Here is a 10,971-nt window from a genome sequence, read left to right on the forward strand (position 1 = left end):
CGTCAGGCTGCGGCGCTGTTAGCCCAACTCAGACCGCGGCGGGGAGCAAACTACTCCTCTACACAAGCCGATTAACCGGCCATAACACGCCTAAAGGCCCGAGACACCCTTAAGGCGAGTGCTCGGCAGGGGAGAGGGGGTCGGCGCCCGGGCTCGCTGGCTGGCTGCAGCCGCCGTTAGCTTAGCTTAGCTTAGCCCCGTGTTTACCTGTATGGCGGCGATTCCGTCAACAATAATCAAATCTATCGCGTCGCTGTTCAGCCGCGGTTTCCCTGCAGTCATAATCCGCGCTGCTCCGTCATCCGGCGGCTTCACTCTGAGGCTGTTATGAGCTCGGGAGCCGTTAGCCGCTAGCCGTTAGCCGAGCCGCGCTCCAAATCGCCCGCTAACGCAGTAACGCGGGCTACTGCGCATGCGCCCTTTCCATAGCGGCGCGGCTCGAGTGCGCATGCGCCCTTTCCGTAGCGTCCTTCACACGGCAAACGAATTCCCGCAAAACGTCACGATGCCGCACAAAATATCGCGGGACGTCGGTGCTCCATTTTTATTTGCGTGTCAAAATGACATAATATATTTAAACCGATTTACATGTAAACACGCTGATAAATACATACATAGGTATATAAACGTTTTTGTAAATAAAATAATAATAACAGCCATAAATAACCACAGCGTATACTGAAAAATAAAAACCTCGTGATGGATTAATATATAATTGATATGTATTATTTATATCCTAAAATACCGATTAATTTAATGTGATGGTTCTGTAAAGCGATGACTCAATACATTATTTTTCATGTAAATTTTATTATTATTATTATTATTATTGTTATTAATAAACTGTTAGGTTGTTTTGCCGTATATGTTGTACAGTAAGAGTTGTGAACGCTGTTTCTTTGTTTTTTAGGGTCCACGTGGTCAAAACCAAATAGAGTCAAGCAACAGCTCGTTTTGATCACTAGGTGGCGACACACGACCGTCTGTTTTTATCAGAGCGGCGCTGCACCGTGCACGCTCTGAGAAAGACCGCTGCTGTGTTTAGAACCTTAAACAGTCAGAGAACCGTTTGCATGCTTGGATGGTTCCCTGCGCTGAAATGGTTCCTCAGATTGATGAAGAAAGCTGTGTTTGGTTCTATGTGGCACCAAAAAGGATTCTACTGTTGTTACAGGCTTGGCGCCGAAACCATAGCAGAACCCTTTTTGGTACTGTGTAGAACCAAATAGAACTCATTCTCCACCAGTCTAAAGAACCATTTCACAACGCAGGGAACCTTCTAAGCATGCAAATGGTTCTATGTAGAACCACTGTCTTTACTCTCTCTCCCTGTCTCTCTCTCTCTCTCTCCTCTGTCTGTCTCACTCTCTGTCTCTCTCTCTCTGTCTGTCTCTCACTCCCTCTCTCTGTTTCTCTCTCTCTCTCTCTCCTCTGTCTGTCTCACTCTCACTGTCTCTCTCTCTCTCTGTTTCTTTCTCTCTCTGTCTGTCTGTCTGTCTCTCTCTATCCTCTGTCTGTCTCACTCTCTCTCTATCCTCTGTCTCACTCTGTCTGTCTGTCTCTCTCTCTCTCTCTCTCTCTCTCTATCCTCTGTTCCTCTGACTGTCTCACTCTCTCTGTCTCTCTCTCTCTCTCTGATGCCCACCTTGTACTGAGATGGTCTCTGAGCTTATGTAATCTTTATCCTCCCCCTCATCTCCGCCCTCCTTTCCATCACGGCAGACTGTGCTTTGTCAGAGTATAAATATGGGTTCTGTTAATCCCCCGAGGGCCGCACTAACACAGCTGTCACGGGCCTGACGCAGCGCTGAGGGACTCCGGGAGCTTTACAGTAAAGCACAATAAACATGTGAATAAAACTCCGCAGCACAAAAGACCGGCAGGATGTAAACACTGGGGGAGTCAGCCATCACTGCTCTTCAGCATCAGCACTGTTCTCAAAGCCCCCGCAGACTGAGCAGGTCCAGAACCAAAACCAGAACCAGAGAAGATTTCTGACAGAGAGAGGAAGTGGGCCGAGAGCAGAGCTGGGTAGAGTAGCGTAAACCCACACTCAGGGAACCGTGTCAGTGCCTGGGTAAAATGATGACTTTCCCAAAGCACAACTTCAGTAAAAACACGAATATGTTCAAATGTTTCTGATAAAGTGGCCAGTTGGTGAATATACAAGGTAGTGTTTCTAATAAAGTGGCCAGTTGGTGAATATACAAGGTAGTGTTTCTAATAAAGTGGCCAGTTAGTGAATATACAAGGTAGTGTTTCTAATAAAGTGGCCAGTTGGTGAATATACAAGGTAGTGTTTCTAATAAAGTGGCCAGTTGGTGAATATACAAGGTAGTGTTTCTAATAAAGTGGCCAGTTGGTGAATATACAAGGTAGTGTTTCTAATAAAGTGGCCAGTTAGTGAATATACAAGGTAGTGTTTCTAATAAAGTGGCCAGTTGGTGAATATACAAGGTAGTGTTTCTAATAAAGTGGCCAGTTGGTGAATATACAAGGTAGTGTTTCTAATAAAGTGGCCAGTTAGTGAATATACAAGGTAGTGTTTCTAATAAAGTGGCCAGTTGGTGAATATACAAGGTAGTGTTTCTAATAAAGTGGCCAGTTAGTGAATATACAAGGTAGTGTTTCTAATAAAGTGGCCAGTTGGTGAATATACAAGGTAGTGTTTCTAATAAAGTGGCCAGTTGGTGAATATACAAGGTAGTGTTTCTAATAAAGTGGCCAGTTGGTGAATATACAAGGTAGTGTTTCTAATAAAGTGGCCAGTTGGTGAACATACAAGGGTGGTGTTTCTGATAAAGTGGCCAGTTGGTGAATATACAAGGGTGGTGTTTCTGATAAAGTGGCCAGTTGGTGAATATACAAGGTAGTGTTTCTAATAAAGTGGCCAGTTGGTGAATATACAAGGGTGGTGTTTCTGATAAAGTGGCCAGTTGGTGAATATACAAGGTAGTGTTTCTGATAAAGTGGCCAGTTGGTGAATATACAAGGTAGTGTTTCTAATAAAGTGGCCAGTTGGTGAATATACAAGGTAGTGTTTCTAATAAAGTGGCCAGTTGGTGAATATACAAGGGTGGTGTTTCTGATAAAGTGGCCAGTTGGTGAATATACAAGGTAGTGTTTCTGATAAAGTGGCCAGTTGGTGAACATACAAGGTAGTGTTTCTAATAAAGTGGCCAGTTGGTGAATATACAAGGTAGTGTTTCTAATAAAGTGGCCAGTTGGTGAATATACAAGGTAGTGTTTCTAATAAAGTGGCCAGTTGGTGAATATACAAGGTAGTGTTTCTAATAAAGTGGCCAGTTGGTGAATATACAAGGTAGTGTTTCTGATAAAGTGGCCAGTTGGTGAATATACAAGGTAGTGTTTCTAATAAAGTGGCCAGTTGGTGAATATACAAGGTAGTGTTTCTAATAAAGTGGCCAGTTGGTGAATATACAAGGGTGGTGTTTCTGATAAAGTGGCCAGTTGGTGAACATACAAGGTAGTGTTTCTAATAAAGTGGCCAGTTGGTGAATATACAAGGGTGGTGTTTCTGATAAAGTGGCCAGTTGGTGAATATACAAGGTAGTGTTTCTAATAAAGTGGCCAGTTGGTGAATATACAAGGTAGTGTTTCTAATAAAGTGGCCAGTTGGTGAATATACAAGGGTGGTGTTTCTGATAAAGTGGCCAGTTGGTGAATATACAAGGGTGGTGTTTCTAATAAAGTGGCCAGTTGGTGAATATACAAGGTAGTGTTTCTGATAAAGTGGCCAGTTGGTGAATATACAAGGTAGTGTTTCTAATAAAGTGGCCAGTTAGTGAATATACAAGGTAGTGTTTCTAATAAAGTGGCCAGTTGGTGAATATACAAGGTAGTGTTTCTAATAAAGTGGCCAGTTGGTGAATATACAAGGTAGTGTTTCTAATAAAGTGGCCAGTTAGTGAATATACAAGGTAGTGTTTCTGATAAAGTGGCCAGTTGGTGAATATACAAGGTAGTGTTTCTGATAAAGTGGCCAGTTGGTGAATATACAAGGTAGTGTTTCTAATAAAGTGGCCAGTTGGTGAATATACAAGGTAGTGTTTCTAATAAAGTGGCCAGTTGGTGAACATACAAGGGTGGTGTTTCTAATAAAGTGGCCAGTTGGAGATATACAAGGTAGTGTTTCTGATAAAGTGGCCAGTTGGTGAATATACAAGGTAGTGTTTCTAATAAAGTGGCCAGTTGGTGAATATACAAGGTAGTGTTTCTAATAAAGTGGCCAGTTGGTGAACATACAAGGGTGGTGTTTCTAATAAAGTGGCCAGTTGGTGAACATACAAGGGTGGTGTTTCTAATAAAGTGGCCAGTTGGTGAATATACAAGGGTGGTGTTTCTGATAAAGTGGCCAGTTGGTGAATATACAAGGGTGGTGTTTCTAATAAAGTGGCCAGTTGGTGAATATACAAGGTAGTGTTTCTGATAAAGTGGCCAGTTGGTGAATATACAAGGTAGTGTTTCTAATAAAGTGGCCAGTTGGTGAATATACAAGGTAGTGTTTCTAATAAAGTGGCCAGTTGGTGAATATACAAGGTAGTGTTTCTAATAAAGTGGCCAGTTGGTGAATATACAAGGTAGTGTTTCTAATAAAGTGGCCAGTTGGTGAATATACAAGGTAGTGTTTCTAATAAAGTGGCCAGTTAGTGAATATACAAGGTAGTGTTTCTAATAAAGTGGCCAGTTGGTGAATATACAAGGTAGTGTTTCTAATAAAGTGGCCAGTTGGTGAATATACAAGGTAGTGTTTCTAATAAAGTGGCCAGTTGGTGAATATACAAGGTAGTGTTTCTAATAAAGTGGCCAGTTGGTGAATATACAAGGTAGTGTTTCTAATAAAGTGGCCAGTTAGTGAATATACAAGGTAGTGTTTCTAATAAAGTGGCCAGTTGGTGAATATACAAGGTAGTGTTTCTGATAAAGTGGCCAGTTGGTGAATATACAAGGTAGTGTTTCTGATAAAGTGGCCAGTTGGTGAATATACAAGGTAGTGTTTCTAATAAAGTGGCCAGTTGGTGAATATACAAGGTAGTGTTTCTAATAAAGTGGCCAGTTGGTGAACATACAAGGGTGGTGTTTCTAATAAAGTGGCCAGTTGGAGATATACAAGGTAGTGTTTCTGATAAAGTGGCCAGTTGGTGAATATACAAGGTAGTGTTTCTAATAAAGTGGCCAGTTGGTGAATATACAAGGTAGTGTTTCTAATAAAGTGGCCAGTTGGTGAATATACAAGGTAGTGTTTCTAATAAAGTGGCCAGTTGGTGAACATACAAGGGTGGTGTTTCTCATAAGGTGGCCAGTTGGTGAACATACAAGGGTGGTGTTTCTAATAAAGTGGCCAGTTGGTGAATATACAAGGGTGGTGTTTCTGATAAAGTGGCCAGTTGGTGAACATACAAGGTAGTGTTTCTAATAAAGTGGCCAGTTGGTGAATATACAAGGTAGTGTTTCTAATAAAGTGGCCAGTTGGTGAACATACAAGGTAGTGTTTCTGATAAAGTGGCCAGTTGGTGAACATACAAGGTAGTGTTTCTAATAAAGTGGCCAGTTGGTGAATATACAAGGTAGTGTTTCTGATAAAGTGGCCAGTTGGTGAATATACAAGGTAGTGTTTCTGATAAAGTGGCCAGTTGGTGAATATACAAGGTAGTGTTTCTGATAAAGTGGCCAGTTGGTGAACATACAAGGTAGTGTTTCTAATAAAGTGGCCAGTTGGTGAATATACAAGGTAGTGTTTCTGATAAAGTGGCCAGTTGGTGAATATACAAGGTAGTGTTTCTGATAAAGTGGCCAGTTGGTGAACATACAAGGTAGTGTTTCTAATAAAGTGGCCAGTGAATATACAAGGTAGTGTTTCTGATAAAGTCGCCAGTTGGTGAATATACAAGGGTGGTGTTTCTAATAAAGTGGCCAGTTGGTGAATATACAAGGTAGTGTTTCTAATAAAGTGGCCAGTTGGTGAATATACAAGGTAGTGTTTCTGATAAAGTGGCCAGTTGGTGAACATACAAGGTAGTGTTTCTAATAAAGTGGCCAGTTGGTGAATATACAAGGTAGTGTTTCTGATAAAGTGGCCAGTTGGTGAATATACAAGGTAGTGTTTCTGATAAAGTGGCCAGTTGGTGAATATACAAGGTAGTGTTTCTGATAAAGTGGCCAGTTGGTGAACATACAAGGTAGTGTTTCTAATAAAGTGGCCAGTTGGTGAATATACAAGGTAGTGTTTCTAATAAAGTGGCCAGTTGGTGAATATACAAGGTAGTGTTTCTAATAAAGTGGCCAGTTGGTGAATATACAAGGGTGGTGTTTCTGATAAAGTGGCCAGTTGGTGAATATACAAGGTAGTGTTTCTAATAAAGTGGCCAGTTGGTGAATATACAAGGGTGGTGTTTCTAATAAAGTGGCCAGTTGGTGAATATACAAGGTAGTGTTTCTAATAAAGTGGCCAGTTGGTGAATATACAAGGTAGTGTTTCTAATAAAGTGGCCAGTTGGTGAATATACAAGGTAGTGTTTCTAATAAAGTGGCCAGTTGGTGAATATACAAGGTAGTGTTTCTAATAAAGTGGCCAGTTGGTGAACATACAAGGTAGTGTTTCTAATAAAGTGGCCAGTTGGTGAATATACAAGGTAGTGTTTCTGATAAAGTGGCCAGTTGGTGAATATACAAGGGTGGTGTTTCTAATAAAGTGGCCAGTTGGTGAATATACAAGGTAGTGTTTCTGATAAAGTGGCCAGTTGGTGAATATACAAGGTAGTGTTTCTGATAAAGTGGCCAGTTGGTGAATATACAAGGTAGTGTTTCTGATAAAGTGGCCAGTTGGTGAATATACAAGGTAGTGTTTCTAATAAAGTGGCCAGTTGGTGAATATACAAGGTAGTGTTTCTAATAAAGTGGCCAGTTGGTGAATATACAAGGGTGGTGTTTCTGATAAAGTGGCCAGTTGGTGAACATACAAGGGTGGTGTTTCTAATAAAGTGGCCAGTTGGTGAATATACAAGGTAGTGTTTCTAATAAAGTGGCCAGTTGGTGAATATACAAGGTAGTGTTTCTAATAAAGTGGCCAGTTGGTGAACATACAAGGGTGGTGTTTCTAATAAAGTGGCCAGTTGGTGAACATACAAGGGTGGTGTTTCTAATAAAGTGGCCAGTTGGTGAATATACAAGGTAGTGTTTCTAATAAAGTGGCCAGTTGGTGAATATACAAGGTAGTGTTTCTAATAAAGTGGCCAGTTGGTGAATATACAAGGTAGTGTTTCTGATAAAGTGGCCAGTTGGTGAATATACAAGGTAGTGTTTCTGATAAAGTGGCCAGTTGGTGAATATACAAGGTAGTGTTTCTAATAAAGTGGCCAGTTGGTGAACATACAAGGGTGGTGTTTCTGATAAAGTGGCCAGTTGGTGAATATACAAGGGTGGTGTTTTTGATAAAGTGGCCAGTGAATATACAAGGTAGTGTTTCTAATAAAGTGGCCAGTTGGTGAATATACAAGGTAGTGTTTCTAATAAAGTGGCCAGTTGGTGAATATACAAGGGTGGTGTTTCTGATAAAGTGGCCAGTTGGTGAATATACAAGGGTGGTGTTTCTGATAAAGTGGCCAGTTGGTGAATATACAAGGTAGTGTTTCTGATAAAGTGGCCAGTTGGTGAATATACAAGGTAGTGTTTCTGATAAAGTGGCCAGTTGGTGAATATACAAGGTAGTGTTTCTGATAAAGTGGCCAGTTGGTGAATATACAAGGTAGTGTTTCTGATAAAGTGGCCAGTTGGTGAATATACAAGGTAGTGTTTCTGATAAAGTGGCCAGTTGGTGAATATACAAGGTAGTGTTTCTGATAAAGTGGCCAGTTGGTGAATATACAAGGTAGTGTTTCTGATAAAGTGGCCAGTTGGTGAATATACAAGGTAGTGTTTCTAATAAAGTGGCCAGTTGGTGAATATACAAGGTAGTGTTTCTAATAAAGTGGCCAGTTGGTGAATATACAAGGGTGGTGTTTCTGATAAAGTGGCCAGTTGGTGAACATACAAGGGTGGTGTTTCTAATAAAGTGGCCAGTTGGTGAATATACAAGGTAGTGTTTCTGATAAAGTGGCCAGTTGGTGAATATACAAGGTAGTGTTTCTGATAAAGTGGCCAGTTGGTGAATATACAAGGTAGTGTTTCTGATAAAGTGGCCAGTTGGTGAATATACAAGGTAGTGTTTCTAATAAAGTGGCCAGTTGGTGAATATACAAGGTAGTGTTTCTAATAAAGTGGCCAGTTGGTGAATATACAAGGGTGGTGTTTCTGATAAAGTGGCCAGTTGGTGAACATACAAGGGTGGTGTTTCTAATAAAGTGGCCAGTTGGTGAATATACAAGGTAGTGTTTCTAATAAAGTGGCCAGTTGGTGAATATACAAGGTAGTGTTTCTAATAAAGTGGCCAGTTGGTGAACATACAAGGGTGGTGTTTCTAATAAAGTGGCCAGTTGGTGAACATACAAGGGTGGTGTTTCTAATAAAGTGGCCAGTTGGTGAATATACAAGGTAGTGTTTCTAATAAAGTGGCCAGTTGGTGAATATACAAGGTAGTGTTTCTGATAAAGTGGCCAGTTGGTGAATATACAAGGTAGTGTTTCTGATAAAGTGGCCAGTTGGTGAATATACAAGGTAGTGTTTCTAATAAAGTGGCCAGTTGGTGAACATACAAGGGTGGTGTTTCTGATAAAGTGGCCAGTTGGTGAATATACAAGGGTGGTGTTTCTGATAAAGTGGCCAGTGAATATACAAGGTAGTGTTTCTAATAAAGTGGCCAGTTGGTGAATATACAAGGTAGTGTTTCTAATAAAGTGGCCAGTTGGTGAATATACAAGGGTGGTGTTTCTGATAAAGTGGCCAGTGAATATACAAGGTAGTGTTTCTGATAAAGTGGCCAGTTGGTGAATATACAAGGTAGTGTTTCTGATAAAGTGGCCAGTTGGTGAATATACAAGGTAGTGTTTCTGATAAAGTGGCCAGTTGGTGAACATACAAGGTAGTGTTTCTAATAAAGTGGCCAGTTGGTGAATATACAAGGTAGTGTTTCTAATAAAGTGGCCAGTTGGTGAATATACAAGGTAGTGTTTCTAATAAAGTGGCCAGTTGGTGAATATACAAGGGTGGTGTTTCTGATAAAGTGGCCAGTTGGTGAATATACAAGGTAGTGTTTCTAATAAAGTGGCCAGTTGGTGAATATACAAGGGTGGTGTTTCTAATAAAGTGGCCAGTTGGTGAATATACAAGGTAGTGTTTCTAATAAAGTGGCCAGTTGGTGAATATACAAGGTAGTGTTTCTAATAAAGTGGCCAGTTGGTGAATATACAAGGTAGTGTTTCTAATAAAGTGGCCAGTTGGTGAATATACAAGGTAGTGTTTCTAATAAAGTGGCCAGTTGGTGAACATACAAGGTAGTGTTTCTAATAAAGTGGCCAGTTGGTGAATATACAAGGTAGTGTTTCTGATAAAGTGGCCAGTTGGTGAATATACAAGGTAGTGTTTCTGATAAAGTGGCCAGTTGGTGAATATACAAGGTAGTGTTTCTGATAAAGTGGCCAGTTGGTGAATATACAAGGTAGTGTTTCTGATAAAGTGGCCAGTTCGTGAATATACAAGGTAGTGTTTCTAATAAAGTGGCCAGTTGGTGAATATACAAGGTAGTGTTTCTAATAAAGTGGCCAGTTGGTGAATATACAAGGGTGGTGTTTCTGATAAAGTGGCCAGTTGGTGAACATACAAGGGTGGTGTTTCTAATAAAGTGGCCAGTTGGTGAATATACAAGGTAGTGTTTCTAATAAAGTGGCCAGTTGGTGAATATACAAGGTAGTGTTTCTAATAAAGTGGCCAGTTGGTGAACATACAAGGGTGGTGTTTCTAATAAAGTGGCCAGTTGGTGAACATACAAGGGTGGTGTTTCTAATAAAGTGGCCAGTTGGTGAATATACAAGGTAGTGTTTCTAATAAAGTGGCCAGTTGGTGAATATACAAGGTAGTGTTTCTGATAAAGTGGCCAGTTGGTGAACATACAAGGGTGGTGTTTCTAATAAAGTGGCCAGTTGGTGAATATACAAGGTAGTGTTTCTAATAAAGTGGCCAGTTGGTGAATATACAAGGTAGTGTTTCTAATAAAGTGGCCAGTTGGTGAATATACAAGGTAGTGTTTCTGATAAAGTGGCCAGTTGGTGAATATACAAGGTAGTGTTTCTAATAAAGTGGCCAGTTGGTGAACATACAAGGGTGGTGTTTCTGATAAAGTGGCCAGTTGGTGAATATACAAGGGTGGTGTTTCTGATAAAGTGGCCAGTGAATATACAAGGTAGTGTTTCTAATAAAGTGGCCAGTTGGTGAATATACAAGGTAGTGTTTCTAATAAAGTGGCCAGTTGGTGAATTTACAAGGGTGGTGTTTCTGATAAAGTGGCCAGTGAATATACAAGGGTGGTGTTTCTGACAAAGGCTTTACTCTAGATATTGAACATTGCTGTGAGGATCCAATGGAGCATCATTGAAGTCAGGTACTGAGGTTGGATGGTCAGTTCTGGGTCACTCCAACTCATCCAAATGTATTGGATGGAGCTCCATCACTCCAGAGAGCACAGTTCCACTGCTCCGCAGCCCCGTGCTGGGGGGGGCTTTATATCCCTCTATATACATTTGGCACTGGACATGGTGACCTTAGGCTCATGTGCAGCTGCTCCACAGCGTCTTGTTCTACTGGTCAGTGCTTTTCTATGGAGAGATTATACAAGCCGTGTCAGCAATGGCTGACCTTACAGTACCTAAACTCAGTAGAAAGACTGTCCGCATACTTTTGGAGAGTCAGCTTCTCTCTGTGACCCTCCACTGACTGTTTTAGGCCTTTGATGCTGAGCGCGTGGGACAGTGTGCAGGTGCTGAAGGATAAACATTACTCAGCAGTTTACAGTGACTCACC

At 40.9% G+C, this 10,971-nt stretch overlaps 1 protein-coding gene across 1 annotated transcript in view; it reads right to left on the reverse strand.

Moving 5' to 3' along the window:
* The window catches only part of ahctf1 (AT hook containing transcription factor 1), a 42,822-nt gene extending 42,396 nt beyond the window's left edge, over positions 1–426 (reverse strand). The window contains exon 1 of the mRNA XM_037541970.1: positions 208–426. The gene's annotated coding sequence lies outside the window, so the exon portion shown is untranslated. The remainder of the gene's footprint in view (positions 1–207) is intronic.
* Positions 427–10,971: the final 10,545 nt, after the last annotated feature.

Source organism: Pygocentrus nattereri, chromosome 10, assembly GCF_015220715.1.
Source record: "Pygocentrus nattereri isolate fPygNat1 chromosome 10, fPygNat1.pri, whole genome shotgun sequence".
NCBI lineage: Eukaryota > Metazoa > Chordata > Actinopteri > Characiformes > Serrasalmidae > Pygocentrus > Pygocentrus nattereri.